The sequence below is a fragment of the Dermacentor silvarum genome, chromosome 11 (assembly GCF_013339745.2).
Source record: "Dermacentor silvarum isolate Dsil-2018 chromosome 11, BIME_Dsil_1.4, whole genome shotgun sequence".
Taxonomy (NCBI): domain Eukaryota; kingdom Metazoa; phylum Arthropoda; class Arachnida; order Ixodida; family Ixodidae; genus Dermacentor; species Dermacentor silvarum.
The window spans coordinates 50,484,654-50,498,220 of NC_051164.1; the positions used below are offsets into that span (position 1 = coordinate 50,484,654).

At 48.4% G+C, this 13,567-nt stretch overlaps 1 protein-coding gene and 1 long non-coding RNA gene across 5 annotated transcripts in view; one reads left to right on the top strand and one right to left on the bottom strand.

The window, feature by feature from the left end:
• The window catches only part of LOC119432577 (putative ferric-chelate reductase 1), a 365,279-nt gene that overhangs the window by 231,052 nt on the left and 120,660 nt on the right, over positions 1–13,567 (top strand). The window lies entirely within an intron of this gene.
• Positions 11,193–13,567, bottom strand: part of LOC125941640 (uncharacterized) — a 58,888-nt gene continuing 56,513 nt past the window's right edge. Inside the window, exon 3 of the long non-coding RNA XR_007464519.1 lies at positions 11,193–11,374. This is a non-coding gene — a long non-coding RNA (uncharacterized LOC125941640). The remainder of the gene's footprint in view (positions 11,375–13,567) is intronic.

Here is a 13,567-nt window from a genome sequence, read left to right on the forward strand (position 1 = left end):
GTCGGAGCTCCGAAGAGCAGAGCTCCACTCCTCTACAGTGCTTCGATGCGTGCCCCTTTGTAACGAAGCGCATCCGCAGAGCATGTGGTCTAAAGTACTACGTTGTCCGCAGCTAGGGCAGTCTGGGCTAAAACAGTCTGGATTGATGCAGTGAAATAAATTCATGTTGATCCCGTCTGAAGCATGCGTAGTGTGACAGCTTGAGGTCTGGTTAGTGTTCCGTGTGGGGAAGGGCATAGTCTCCTACCAAGGTAGTAGTGTTTGGTAACCTCGCGATATGTGGAGAGAGTGTCACGGAACTCGACGAGCCTAGAATCGACCGAGCCTCGACTCGCAGTGGCGTCTGCGCGGAGGGTTAGTTTGCGCGCTTTGACGTGTGCGATGTCATTGAGGTTGGGGAGGGAGTCGAGTTGGGGTTAGAGATGTGCCGGGAACCACGTGATTGTATGTGGCTGGATGACTTTGCCTTTGAGAATTCGATGTACTTCCTCGGCGATTGTACCAGAGGCTAATTCCCGAACCGCCGCCCTCGAGTCAGTGAATATTTCAACTCTCTCATCGTCGAGAAGTGCCAGAGCAAGCACATCCTGCTCAGCCCAAGCCGGGGTACTGTCTCTGATAGAGGCCGCACAAGTGACGTGTCCGTCGTGATTAACTACCGTTGCGACGAAGTCCGATGTGTGCCCGTACTGGGCCACGTCAACGAAAGTGACTGTGTGAGTCGAGGCTTTTATCCTCCGGAGCAATGCCACAGCCCTAGCTTTGCGCCTGCTCGCATTGTGTTGTGCATGCACGTTTTTGGGAAAAGGTGCAACCATAATGTTGTCCCGTAGGTAATCTGACATTTCACATGTACGTTCTATCGCTACATTGGAGCCGATTCCTAATACCGCGAGAAGCTACTCGCAGAGGTGCTAGAGAGTCGTGATACTTGAGCCGTTTCCTGAGCTTCGATGATTTCGTTGAGTGTATTATGTACACCTAGTTGAAGAAGGCGGTCCCTGCTGGCGTTGATTGGTACTCCTATCACTTTTTTGATGCTTTTACGGATGAGCGTGTCCAGCTTGTGCCTTTCAGAAGCGTACCACTTGTGCATTGAAACCACGTAAATTATGTGACTCATTAAGAATGTGTGGAATAGTCATAGGACATTGTCCTTCTTTAGACCACTCCTCCTGTTGGAGATTATATTGAATAATCCGATCATGCATTCAGTCTTGGTCGTGATTTTTCTGAGCATCGAGATGTTACCTCCGGTAGACTCGATGAAAATTCCCAGCACCTTTAGCGTGTTGACCCTAGGAATGCTCGCCCCGCTTTTGGTGTGTAGTTCTATGTCGACTTCGTCCAGGGGCTTCCAACCCCTGGGTTCAGGACCTTTGCGGACCGGTCTGTAGAGAAGTAGCTCAGACTTGCTTGTCGAGCATCGTAGGCCTGTGCCATCGAGGAAGGTTTCAGTACAGTCGACTGCTTCTTGTAGGCTCGATTCCACTACCCCTTCGCGGCCGCCAGGTGCACCAGATGATGTCATCGACGTATATCGTGTGGTGAACTCTTTCGTTTCCCGACAGGGATACCGACAGTTGCCTGAGGGCTAGATTGAACAACAAGGACGATAGCACTGCCCCCTGAGGCGTGCCTTTGGGTCCGAGTGAATACCCTTCTGATTTGTGGTCTCCAAGCTTTAACGTGGCTTTGCGGTTCTCCAGGAATGATTTTGCGTAACCCTGAAAGGCTTGTCCTAAGTTAAGATCTGAGATGGATTCCAGTATATGTCGGTGTGATATGTTGTCGAAGGCCTTCTCTAAGTCAAGCCCGAGAACGCCCCGCACGTCTCTCGCATCTTGGTCTATGATTTGAGTCTTGATTAGTTTCATTGCATCTTGTTTCGAGAGGCCTGGTCTGAAGCCCACCATGTCGTAGGACAGGAGACCACTCCGTTCAACATGCTTAGTAATGCGATTGTGAATTACGTGTTCCACTACCTTTCCTACGCAGGATGCAAAAGAAATCGCTCTGAGGTTGGACAGGTTCGGAGCTTTGCCGGGCTTCGGAAACTCCCTCAGAAACGACATGGGAGACCCTAATACGGTCCCCAGAAGAAAAGCTACAAAAAGTAATTATTGTCTGGATGGAAGAGGTAGAACCTCTCATTGCAAACTTTCAGATATTACGACCCTGTTGTCCATTGACTGAACTGGGCTCAAGCACCTCCGCAGCATGCGGCAAGCCAATTTCACCAGGCTCAGAGTTTACGTCTGTTCCCAGAAAAGACCTCCGCAAATGATTGGCGTGCCCGTATTGCACACGGCTTCCGACAAGGACCAAATACATGTATGGCGATATCACACGTGTCACTGTTCCGGGCAACCACTCAACCACTTCAGCTCGCACTGAGCCCACCAAAACAGAATCAACGACAGATAATAACCGCGAGACACCCCGCCGCTGGTCTGCAGACACTTTCACTCTCTCCGCTGTGTCCAGCAGTTCCCTCCTAAGGATTGACTGAAACAATGTTAGCCGAGTGCAGTTTATGCCGCAGAAATAGTTCAGCATGTGTTTTATCCGTGAAAGTATGGGGCTTTTTGCGGTAAGAAAACAAGTTGTCGGTTCTGTGCTGCGACAATCGGTTTTTCCCTTTCCCTTCATCTTCTAGTACCTACTTAAGAAGTGATCTTTTATTAGTTTACACCGCTCGTTCGGCCGCGCCGTTTGATTATGGGTGGTACGGTGACGTGAGCGTGGGTATCCCACCATTCGCTTCCAAGAAGAGTTCAAATTCTGAAGCAACAAACTGAGGGCCGTTATCGGTAACAACCTGAGTTGGAAGTCCATGCGACGAAATCGGAGAATGCACAGCTTCCACCGTTTTGGTAGCTTTCGTAGAATGGATAATTTTCACTTCAAGCCACTTCGAATATGCATCCACAGCAATCAAGAACATATGCCCTTCTTTAGTTGCAAAATTTAAGTGCACTCTTTCCCATGGGTAATCGCTCACTCACCACTGACACAAAGGGGCTGGCTGCGTCGAAGGGAGGGCAGATTGACAAATTTTACACTGGCGTAGCCACTTGTTCTACAGCATTATCTATGCCTGGCCACCACACCATTGAGCGTGTCACTGCATTCATTTTTGCGATTCTCAAATGATGCACGTACAACAGAGCTAGAACCTCTCATTGCAAACTTTCAGATATTACGACCCTGTTGGTCCAAACAATGCAGCCATTGTCAACTGCAAGTTCCAACCGACAAAACCAAAATGGCTGCTGCTCATTTGGAACACTTTTTGGCCAATTGTGCCAGATCATGTTTCGGACGCTCGTTATGAGCCTGTCATGGTCTGTTGCACGTTCAATATCTGACTGTGAGCGGCAGGTCAGTAAGAGTAGAAAAGTAAAAAAAAATTTCAGCCAGCTCTTCCGTGTCAGATAACGGCAGGCGGGTACAACGTGTCGACATGAGCAATCACTGCCCCAGACTTACGTGCTATTATGTATCGATAGTTAGGCCAAGAAGTTCAACCATTTATGCACTCTCGCTGTAGCTACAGCGCTTCCCTGTCTCTTTGGACCGAACAGTACTGTCAGAGGTTTGTGGTCTGTTACTACCTTAAAGTTTTTTCCATACAGGTATTTACGGAAGTTTTTTTTTACTCCAAGGACGATACTCCAGGGGATAATTACGGTTGTTATGGTTACAATGGTACACCTGTCGTGTTGCATCGAACGCGCTGCGGCGTTGCATCGAACGCGTACATGTGCAAGATGGCGCCGCGGTCGTGACTGGTGCACTTGACGAGTGGTTGTTCTGTGCATGCGCTAGACTGTTACGATGTTATGTGGTCTTTGGTTGCTGGGACGTTGCCAGTACGCAGCCGTTGAAATAAGCACGTTTCTCAAGTACGTCTCGGCATCCATCACAACTCGCGATGGAGAATGGGATACGGCAAGATCCACTGAAGATGGCTACGTCGGGCGCTACCCTTGGCAAGCTGCCGGAGTTCGACCCGGTCACCGGGCACATTGAAGTCTACCTCGAGCGCCTGGAGTGTTTCATCCAAAGCTTATACCCAAGAGCTCATGCCGTACTCAAAGACGATACCGTAATTAGCCCTTTGAGACGTTGTGCATTCAATTGTGCACACCAAGATAGTGCATCAAAAGTAAGTGCATTGATTAAAGTAAGGATATTTAAAATGTGTACCGTACATCTTGAAGCGCTTCTGATTGAAGTAGTGCTGCAACTTTCAATCACACGGGCAAATTGTTTTAGTAAAACAAGTATGAACTAAGATGGTTGGGTATTTTTCTTGGTGGTGTGCATGCCATTGCATATAGTGGGTTCATTTCTTTATTGCGATAGCAATTATATGGACACTCCAAGTGCATCTCTGCCGTCGCCATCGTCGTCACCGTGAGGTTCCGTATAAAGTCGAACGGCGATAAAATCGTCGCCGCGCACCGTATGCTGTACTGTGCGCGAGTGAAAGCGTGCGAGGGACGCGCGCTTTCACGGAGAGCAAACGCGACGTGTTCCGTCGTGCGAAAGGCCATGGGGGGGGGGGGGGGGGGGGGGGGGGCGACGTTCAGCCGCGGCACCAAATGCGCATCTTGCGACCGGGCGCAACGGGAACTGGCGACTCAATCTCCCACGCGAAAGGAGGAAAGCAGGAAGGCAGCGCGGGAGAGAGGGGCGCGGCTTCTACTCTGCCATCAACTGCGTACTTGTACTTTGCGCTGCTGCGGGCTCCGTATCTTGAAAGCGATCTCCACACGGCTCTTAACCTTTGTACGCGCTGTGATTTCACCACTCAGTTTCCGTTGAAGCGATAGACCGCACGAACCTTCGCTCGCTGCTGCTGGCGTGTTTGCTAACGCCAGCGTTTTCACAGTGGTTGTCTGCTGTAATCGAGTGTGATCTATTCATGTTTGATTGTGCGCACTGACACCATGCTTGGTAATTCGTTAGTAAGTGAATGTGTCCATGGTAACGCAGCCGATAAATACTATCCTTACTCCGTATAGCCCTCTGCTAGTAAATTGGCTATCGCAATTGATGCTTCGCCTTTCGGGCAAAACTGCGACTTTTTCACAATGTGTTGCTCCAGTTTTCGAGTGGTTGGACAGGTGCTTTTTAAGTCAGGTAGCCATGAAGTAGTTGATGTTCGCATATCTGATGTTCCTGCAGTGAGTTTTCGCATGGAGTCCACATTCTGTAAACTTGACAAAACTCACTAAAGAACTGAAAACTCCTAATCTATTCTGCAGCTGTAAGCCATTTATGATTTTGAAGATGCAAGAATTGAGGTGAAAGTAAGTTTTCAGTCAACACAACTAATTGGCGTCTTAAAGGGTTAGCTGTGCCTTAATTAACTTCGCCTTAATTAGCACCAAAGGTCATGGGTTAGAGTGCCTCATTAACTTTATCTTAACTCTGCCTTTATTAACTACGTCTTGGTTAACACCAAAGGTCGTGGGTTCGACTCCCACCAAAGGTCGAGGATTCGTATCCTTTCCGGACATCGTGGTCGCGTCAACGCCGACAACTACGCCCGATTTTCCACCTCATGGGCGTATAATCGGTATATAATGCGTTCGCATTAAATTGTACCCATTGTTTAGGTTCTGTTCACAATTGCAGGTTGCGGCATTACGACAGTGAGACAGTGAAATTGTTTTTTGTTTTTACCAATTTACCACGCTAGTCCACGAAATCTGTGGTCTGCCAGTGATATACCATGCACATGAGATGAACTAGCTATACAAACGTGGGTGTGGTTCTATTGGCTGTCACACGAAGTTTCACATATTCTGCAGTCTCAACGTGTATTCATCATCGCGCCGTGTCGCTACGTTCAGCATGAGCGATCCAACACGAACTAGTTCTGCGATGCAATATAAGTTTAACTCATACGGGGAACAGATCGCATTCATTCCTCGTGGGCTGAAATACACATGATTGTTGCACACAACAAGTTTTCGTGGACGTCGTAAGTGCCGAACACCACAGGCAACCACCGGGCGCCAGAAAAATAGGCCTTGTCGAAACCAGCATTGTCACAAGGCACATCGCTTTCCTCTACGACCAGCTCCTAATCTGCGGTCGCGAACTGTTTCTTTGAGCATGCCTTTAAGCTCGACCGGTACCGACTGCCTTGCATCACGTAGAATCGACACGAGGTCGTTGGCATGTCGTTTATCGTGATACGTGAACAACGTGTACACCACGGCAGTCTGTCCAGAATTCAAAGCATGACTAAGGCGCATCATGTAAACATCCGAACACCTGGGGTAGTCGAAGTTTATGACGAAGCGTGCACCACCGACCACATCCAGTTTTCTCAAGCACACGTCGGTGGACACCAAGATGTAAGTTCCGTTCTCCCGAAACGAGGCAAGCGCCCAGTCAAGCTCGTCATCCGTCTTCTTTCCATGGATGCCGATCACGGGGAATTCTCGGAACACCAACAAACCCACGATGTCCTCTACTGCTTGCTTCGATTCTGCAAAAACGATGACTTTGTCGCGTGCTCCGTTGTCGATGTCCTGGAGAAGCGCTACGAGTCGATCGTTTTTCTCTTGCTCATCACAGACGAAGACGATGTGCTCAGCCGTTTCGTTGCGAAAAGCTGGCTTTACCCCGATGCTGACCTGGACGTAGTCTTCAAGCAGGTCCTCGCACAGCGGACGCACGTTCTGGGTTCTTGACGTGAGCCACACTTGCGTCTGGTGGTCCGGACGGATCCACTCCGTAGTGGCATAAATTTGAAACTCGAGGCCCATGTCCACCATAAGATCGGCTCCATCAAACACCACGTAAGTGCATCGTAAGAGGTTCAGCCTGCCTTCTTTCAGAAAGGTGAGGAGACGACCAGGAGTCGCTATGCATATTTGAGGTCGTTTCTCGAGGTCTTCGAGCTGCGGTTGTTTAGGCTCGCGACAGGAGAGGCACGCCGATCTAACCTTCGTGCACTCCTGGATGCCGCGGGCTACCTGGTGGACTCCCCGGGCCATCTCACGAGTCGCAACCACAACAAGTGCGATGGGTCCATCGCCGAATTGCAAGGGAGGCTGACTCAAGACGTGTAGCACGGCGGGGACTGAGGTATGCGACCGCCTTTACTTCCGAGACAGCATTGACTACGGCCAGAAGGTCTCTGCCACTGAGTGCTACAGGCCAACACTGAGCATCTATGCTCGTAAGGGAGCCATAGTTGCTGGCATGCAGCCATTGATTTAGGCTACCTGGTAGGTCGGCCTCTTCGAAGTTTAACATGGGCTTGGGCGCAGCTCGCCCGCTAATTTCGATATGGTTATCAAGCCGATAGGCGTTCACCTCTAACTCTGAGCGCTGAGCAGTTGTAACATGCTCTCGGTAAATGTTCTTTTCGACCGGCTCTACCAGGAGGTAGTCCCACCTTGGCGGAATTCCGCTGATCTGGCTCTTGTTGAGGCGTTCCGCGCGGTTTCCTTTCTTGCGCATTTCTGCGGCCGATAGCTGGCTATCGCCGAGGGCTTGATTGTACGGAGGCGCTATCCTCTCCCGTCGCTGGTTAGCGTTAGCAGGGAAGTCAATCATCAGTTCGAAGTCGAATAGTGGCTCTTCCATGTTAGCCACCATAACGTTCATCAGATCCTCCAATACGTTAAACATGTTCATGTTGGGCGAGTTGAACTTCCTGCGCTAGATTTTGTTGAAGGCGGCCGCCGACTTCCCGCACCTCCTCGTTGTGGTTGTCGGCGTTGCTGTGGCCTCAAGGGTCTCAATAAGTTGTTGATGATGGTGATGATGTCCTTAAAGTCATTGGCACATACCCACTCGGGGCGATATTGGCCAAGAGTCGGGCTGATTTTAGATGTGTGTTAATGGAACACATTTAAAAAATAATTTTGACGAATAAATGAAAGCGAGTAAAACGCAAAATGATTTAGTGTGCAGTCACTATAATAAGTATAGAAAAAGATAGAAAATACGTATATGCATTTACTAATATGACATGGGGGAAGAATGAAATGATTAATAGGATTATCAATGAAAACCGTTGGATTCAACAATGAATTTTGGTGAAGCATACATCCCTGTGTGAGTGTCCAAGCACCCGAAGCTCCGAAAGACAACAGCACCAGTGACGTCAACGGCAAGCCGAGCTGTAGCATTCTAATTTGCAATGTCCTTTTTTTTTTCTCATGCAGGAGAAACGCCGGCAGTCCAGTATGTAATGTTCAATTGTTCTAATGTGTTGCAAAAATGGCACAAAAGGGATATCGGCTGACCAAATCGGTACATGTATAAATTTAGGGGTGGGGCTCGACATCGCAGTCTCGTTAATGTAACTTCTTTTTGTCGTATTTTGCAAAATGCCCAACTCTAAGTTAATTGTAAGTCCTGCAGTTACGGGGAGGACGTTAGATTTCATTTTGATGTCAAAATGGTGTATTTTTGAAACCTAACAGAAGTGATGAAAGCCATAGTTGGAAGGAGGGTAAACACATGGCCAGCAAGGGATGCCTTGGCCAAATTGTCTGGCACTTCGCCCAAAAACATAAATTTGTGTCCATGTATCCATTCTAATCGTAAACTCCGTAAATTACATGGGCCCAGTGAGTATAAAGTTCTTAATGCAACTCCCCGGGAGCCGTGAGAGGGGTGCACAACGATCAAGTCTGAATAATACCGCGGTTGTCATGGAAATGTGTAGCTTACGCAATGCTAGAAGAACAGCTAGGAATTCCGCCAGGAATATTGTAGTGAAATCTAGGAGCCAAACAGAAAATGTCCAGCCCAATTACGATCAAAAAATGACAACTCCACCGTTTTGCTCACATTGTGAAGTATTCGTTCCTATAATCCATCAACCAATCAATGGCTGCGTTTTGATAATTATTATGAGCTACATACTATTGCGCACAAAGGGGCCAAGAAGCGGCTGGTACATTTAAGATAAAGAATAGGAAACAAAGAAGCGCAAACTTAAGATTTGTCACATTGTGTATCACGCAGGAATGGATTGGGCAAATTTATAACATTTCATTAACCGCTTCATCTAAGCTTTGCTTCACAAAGATTCCCAAGAGTGCGGAGGATCTGCATAATGATCTGTATAAATGATCGACTCACGAATGAGTTTGTCAACCTATGATTACAACACCGTGTTTTGGGCCAGTAGGAAAACAAGAAGGCAGCTTTTGACATTTCGCTCAGTCTGCTTTTGTTAACAAAAGTGGTGAGTCATCAATGCTCCTGAATGAAGAACAACAGTGGTTTGGGCAAAACCGTGGGTGGACCTTCCTTCTTGCACAACTGCACATGACGCGGATTCTCGCGCTGGATAAGAGGGACGCGAAGAGGGGGAGGAGGATCGAACGCACGCACATTGCGTCCCTGGAAGGATTCGTTCAAATGGAAGAGCGTTTTACTCCGCTTGAATGTCTCAAACATGCGCTGAAGCGTGATAACGTGCCGTTTACCGCAACGGTTACCGCGCTCGCACTGTTGAGTTGACGGCATTCATTTACGGCCACAGTGTTACAGTTACAATACACGCTGCTGCACTCGTTGGTTTCAACCATGTCAATATTTCCCCTCTCCAGAGCAGCGTTCCTTCTGCTCACCGTGTATCATTGCATGCGTGTCTAACAGCTTGGCTAGTTACACTAACAACGCTATCTTTTTTATTTACGGTTACTTTTTAAATTACCTGACATATTACCATTGAAATCTTGTAGGTAGCCCAGAAAGGCCGGAAGTTTACTGAGTCCGTCTTCCAGGTATAAAGGAAAGCGATGATGCCCTAAAACTAATGAAATCTGCTTACATTTCAGAAAAGAAAATTTCGAGACGCGCCTATTGTCCGTACACGCACTCAAATGCGCACGCATTTCTCTCTCGGCATTCCGCTCTTTGCCGCCGGGCCACGGCGAAATCTGAGTTCCGCCTCTTCTCGTGTTTCCCTCGGACCGAACGCCACACCGACGCCGTGACAAGCATAGATGTCGCAAGCAAGACTCGGTGAAGATCTGGCTGAAGGTTGAAGAAAGACGCGCATGCGACCAAAGGGCCTGACAGCGGGGGGGGGGGGGGGGGGGGAGGGGCTTGGGGACTCACGCACCCCCCCCCCCCCCTACCACACTGGTGAAGCCGAAGTCCTGTCTCCCCTTTTCTATTTGCCACTGCCCAGCTTCCGCCTCCACATTGGAGGTTTCTTGCGTTCTCTCAGATATTTCACTAGTTCAACTTTTCAATTGGCCCTAAGGCGGTAATATTTTCATTGCGAGTGTGGGCGCTGCGTTTTATTATTTTATGTTTCGTGTTAAATTTTATAATCCTGATTCATCATTTAATCCTGATTTATTCCATACGGTGCTCCTGACGCGGACACCGGCTACGAAAGCACGCGGCTACTGTCGGGGCAATACAAAGCATTTCGTAAATCTAACATCGCAATATCAGATCCAGCAGCCCTTAAACCGCATGTTATCGCTAGACGTCGCCCGCGCCGTCGCGGGAAAGAACGTCGCCTACAGGCGTCTTGCTCTTTGTCCATGCACAAAAGGCGATAGCTCGAGTCGGGTCTTCCTAAAGCAGGCACACCAGATGTCACGTTATGTGCGCCCAAGAATATTTGCATTACTCCTTCGAAGACAAAAACATAAAGGATAGGATAGGAATAAACTTTATTTGTTCAGCGGTTAAGGCTGTTGGTGCCCGGGGCTAGGCTGCCAGGGGTCCATCGCCGGAGAAAAATCTTTCGAGATCCTCGGCAATGGCCCTGGCCCGCTGGACGGCCCACTCCTGGTCCTCGGGTGCCTCGCTGAGGAGGGCGGCTTGCCACCTCTCAGCGAACATAAATGGCAAGTCTAGTTAAAACAGCTTGCTAACATAAGGAAAACGTAACAAGACAAAAATAACGCGGCTGTCCTTCGACCAATGCTTAAGCAGCAATATATATATTACTATAGTACAAAACATTTTGTCGGAACGCTTGTTCAGAGGAACACCTGCTACAGTTTGAAATCATTTTAAACCAATCCCATCGGGAGTAGCACGCTATGCGTGGCATCCGGCAAATCTCTTCATCAGTCACTAAAGAACCTTTGTCTTTCTCTTGCTGACGTTAGAACATGCCTCACCTGACAATTACACGACCGTCACTCGGTTTCCACGCACTCCTTACAATACAACTAAGAAAAGCAATTGGTTTCAATAAGCAAAGCTATAAGTTAGCGGTGTGTAAATGCCACGAATACAGTATGCGAAAGAAATCGCCGTTTAACTTAGCAGTATAATACGTTGTCCTCGTCATGAAGTACCTCAGAATGACTCTAACGCTTTCGATACTGTCAGGGCTATTTGTTGCTTTTGTTACCTTGTACCTTCTACAAGTATTGCCCCTACCGAATCAGATTCCCATCCTCATGGAAGAGATGCGGTGTTGGAAATAAGGGGCTGACCTTCAAGTACGTTACGCATAGGGCAAGGGTTTGTGAACCAGCAGCCAACCGAACAAGCGTGCTTATTGGCGTTATCTCGAGCACGCCCAACTTCGAGGCTCGAGCGGCGATCCGGGACACCTGGGGCGGCACAGCGCTGAAGATGGGTTTCGACGTGGTCTTCCTGCTGGGAAAAACATCGGACCAGGAACTGCAGCGCAAGGTATTCGCTGAGCACGACTCGTACGGGGACATCGTTCAAGGAGACTTTGTCGACTGCTACAGGAACCTCACCTACAAGACCGTGATGCTGATGCGCTGGGCTCGAGAGAAGTGCTCGGACGCTAATTTTGTGCTGAAGATAGACGACGACATGCTTCTCGGGGTGTGGGACTTCGCCGTCGTTGTGAACGGTTTGGTGGGAGTCAAGCGCTCGATGTGGGGAAATTTGAATAGTGATCCCCGCCCCAATCGTTATGTATCTCAAAAGTGGTACGTGTCTAGGCAGGAATACGCACCGGACACCTATCCCCCATTCCTCTCAGGGACCGCCTACCTAATATCTGGTGACAGCATTGCCACACTAGAGGAGCTCACACACTACGAGTGCTTCTTTCCTCTCGAAGACATTTACTTGACCGCCATCGTTGCAGACAGAGCGCAAGTGAGTCGGCTAAATTTGGACGGTTTTTCCTACGACCATACCCTGTACAGTCAGCCATGTTCTACGCCCAGGGTCGTAACCTCTCACGAGTGGAGCCCCGTGGCATTGAGAAACGCTTGGAGGCATGCAGTCTCCCGTTTGGATTTTCGGCTGTGCGTGGGAATAAAGCAAAGCCAGACGGTGTCGTAGATCGTCCGAAAGAAAGCGGGATCGTGATGATATTTAGAACATATTTAGCAACTGCTTTGCGTTAGGATAGGTAGGGTTAACGGGCGAAAGCTGCGTTGTTCACGCTGCTTTAACAGTGTACTTTGCAAAGGCACGGCAACCTCTTTTGCCATGATTCTCGTTTGTCTTTCTATCGGTAATGTAAACCGTCCACAGGCCTCGTTGGCAAACAAGGCAGTGAAATCACTTTCGCGCATTTTGATCACGAATGGCACTTATGAATTTCTGACCACGTGGCACTGCACAGCAGGCACTTAAACGCATTCGCCACGCGTTTTCGATTCTCTCATGTTTTCTTTCTTTTTTTTTACGTGTGAAGACATTTCTAACACCTTTGCTTCTTACATTTGAATTTGCAACTGCAATTCCAGACCAGAGCAATGCGTATATTGGTGACAGAGTAGCTTTCTCATCGTTAGAAAAGTAAAACAAAATTACTTGCCGTCCCATATGGTCCTGCGAAAGTGGACGCCAAGTGAAGCTGTTGCAAAACCATCTCTACAACTGCTGAGGGGTGTTTGCAATGCTTTATTGATGGTTCGAATGCCTGTTTGGACTTGTTTTTTTTTTCATAAAACGTAGGCTGTTCTGTGCGGTGCATGGGTGATATCAATGAATGTATGCACTGTTCGCTTCACTTTGCTGAGCCCATGTTGCCTCAGCCTTACGGGGGTATGATCCATTGGATTTTTGATTGCTTAGGGGGGGGGGGGGGGGGGGGGTTGCATGAGCCATTGCTGATGATGATAAGTTTTCTTCATGAACAGGACATGAAAAATGCCGAGCACCGAGAGGCTAACAGCATCCCTGTAAAATGCAGTGTTATAGACTCGTGCCAAGCCTCCTGCGTAAAGCAGCAATGGAACATAACGCTCCATTTTTGCCGCCAAACTGACATCAGTTGCTGGTGCTATGAACTCGATTTTTGGGGGGGAAGTGAGCAAAAGACATGGTGGCAATCTGTTAACATCGACGACAGCTGACGAATTAAATATCTGGTATAGTATATACTTCATATTGCCAACCTCAGTGCATGTAGCTATTCAGCGCTTAGAGTGTCCGCTTGAAGTGTGAATGAATGTGTGTTGTTTAGTGGCGCAAGGGCCAGGTATGGCCTAAGAGTGCCATGCTAGTGTTTGTAAGTTTGCAGTGGAGCAATGAATTCTCAGGAGTAGATGACACGTGGCTGTAAAGGGGCCTAAAAATAGTCGCTGTTAAGTGCATAAAATCCATAATT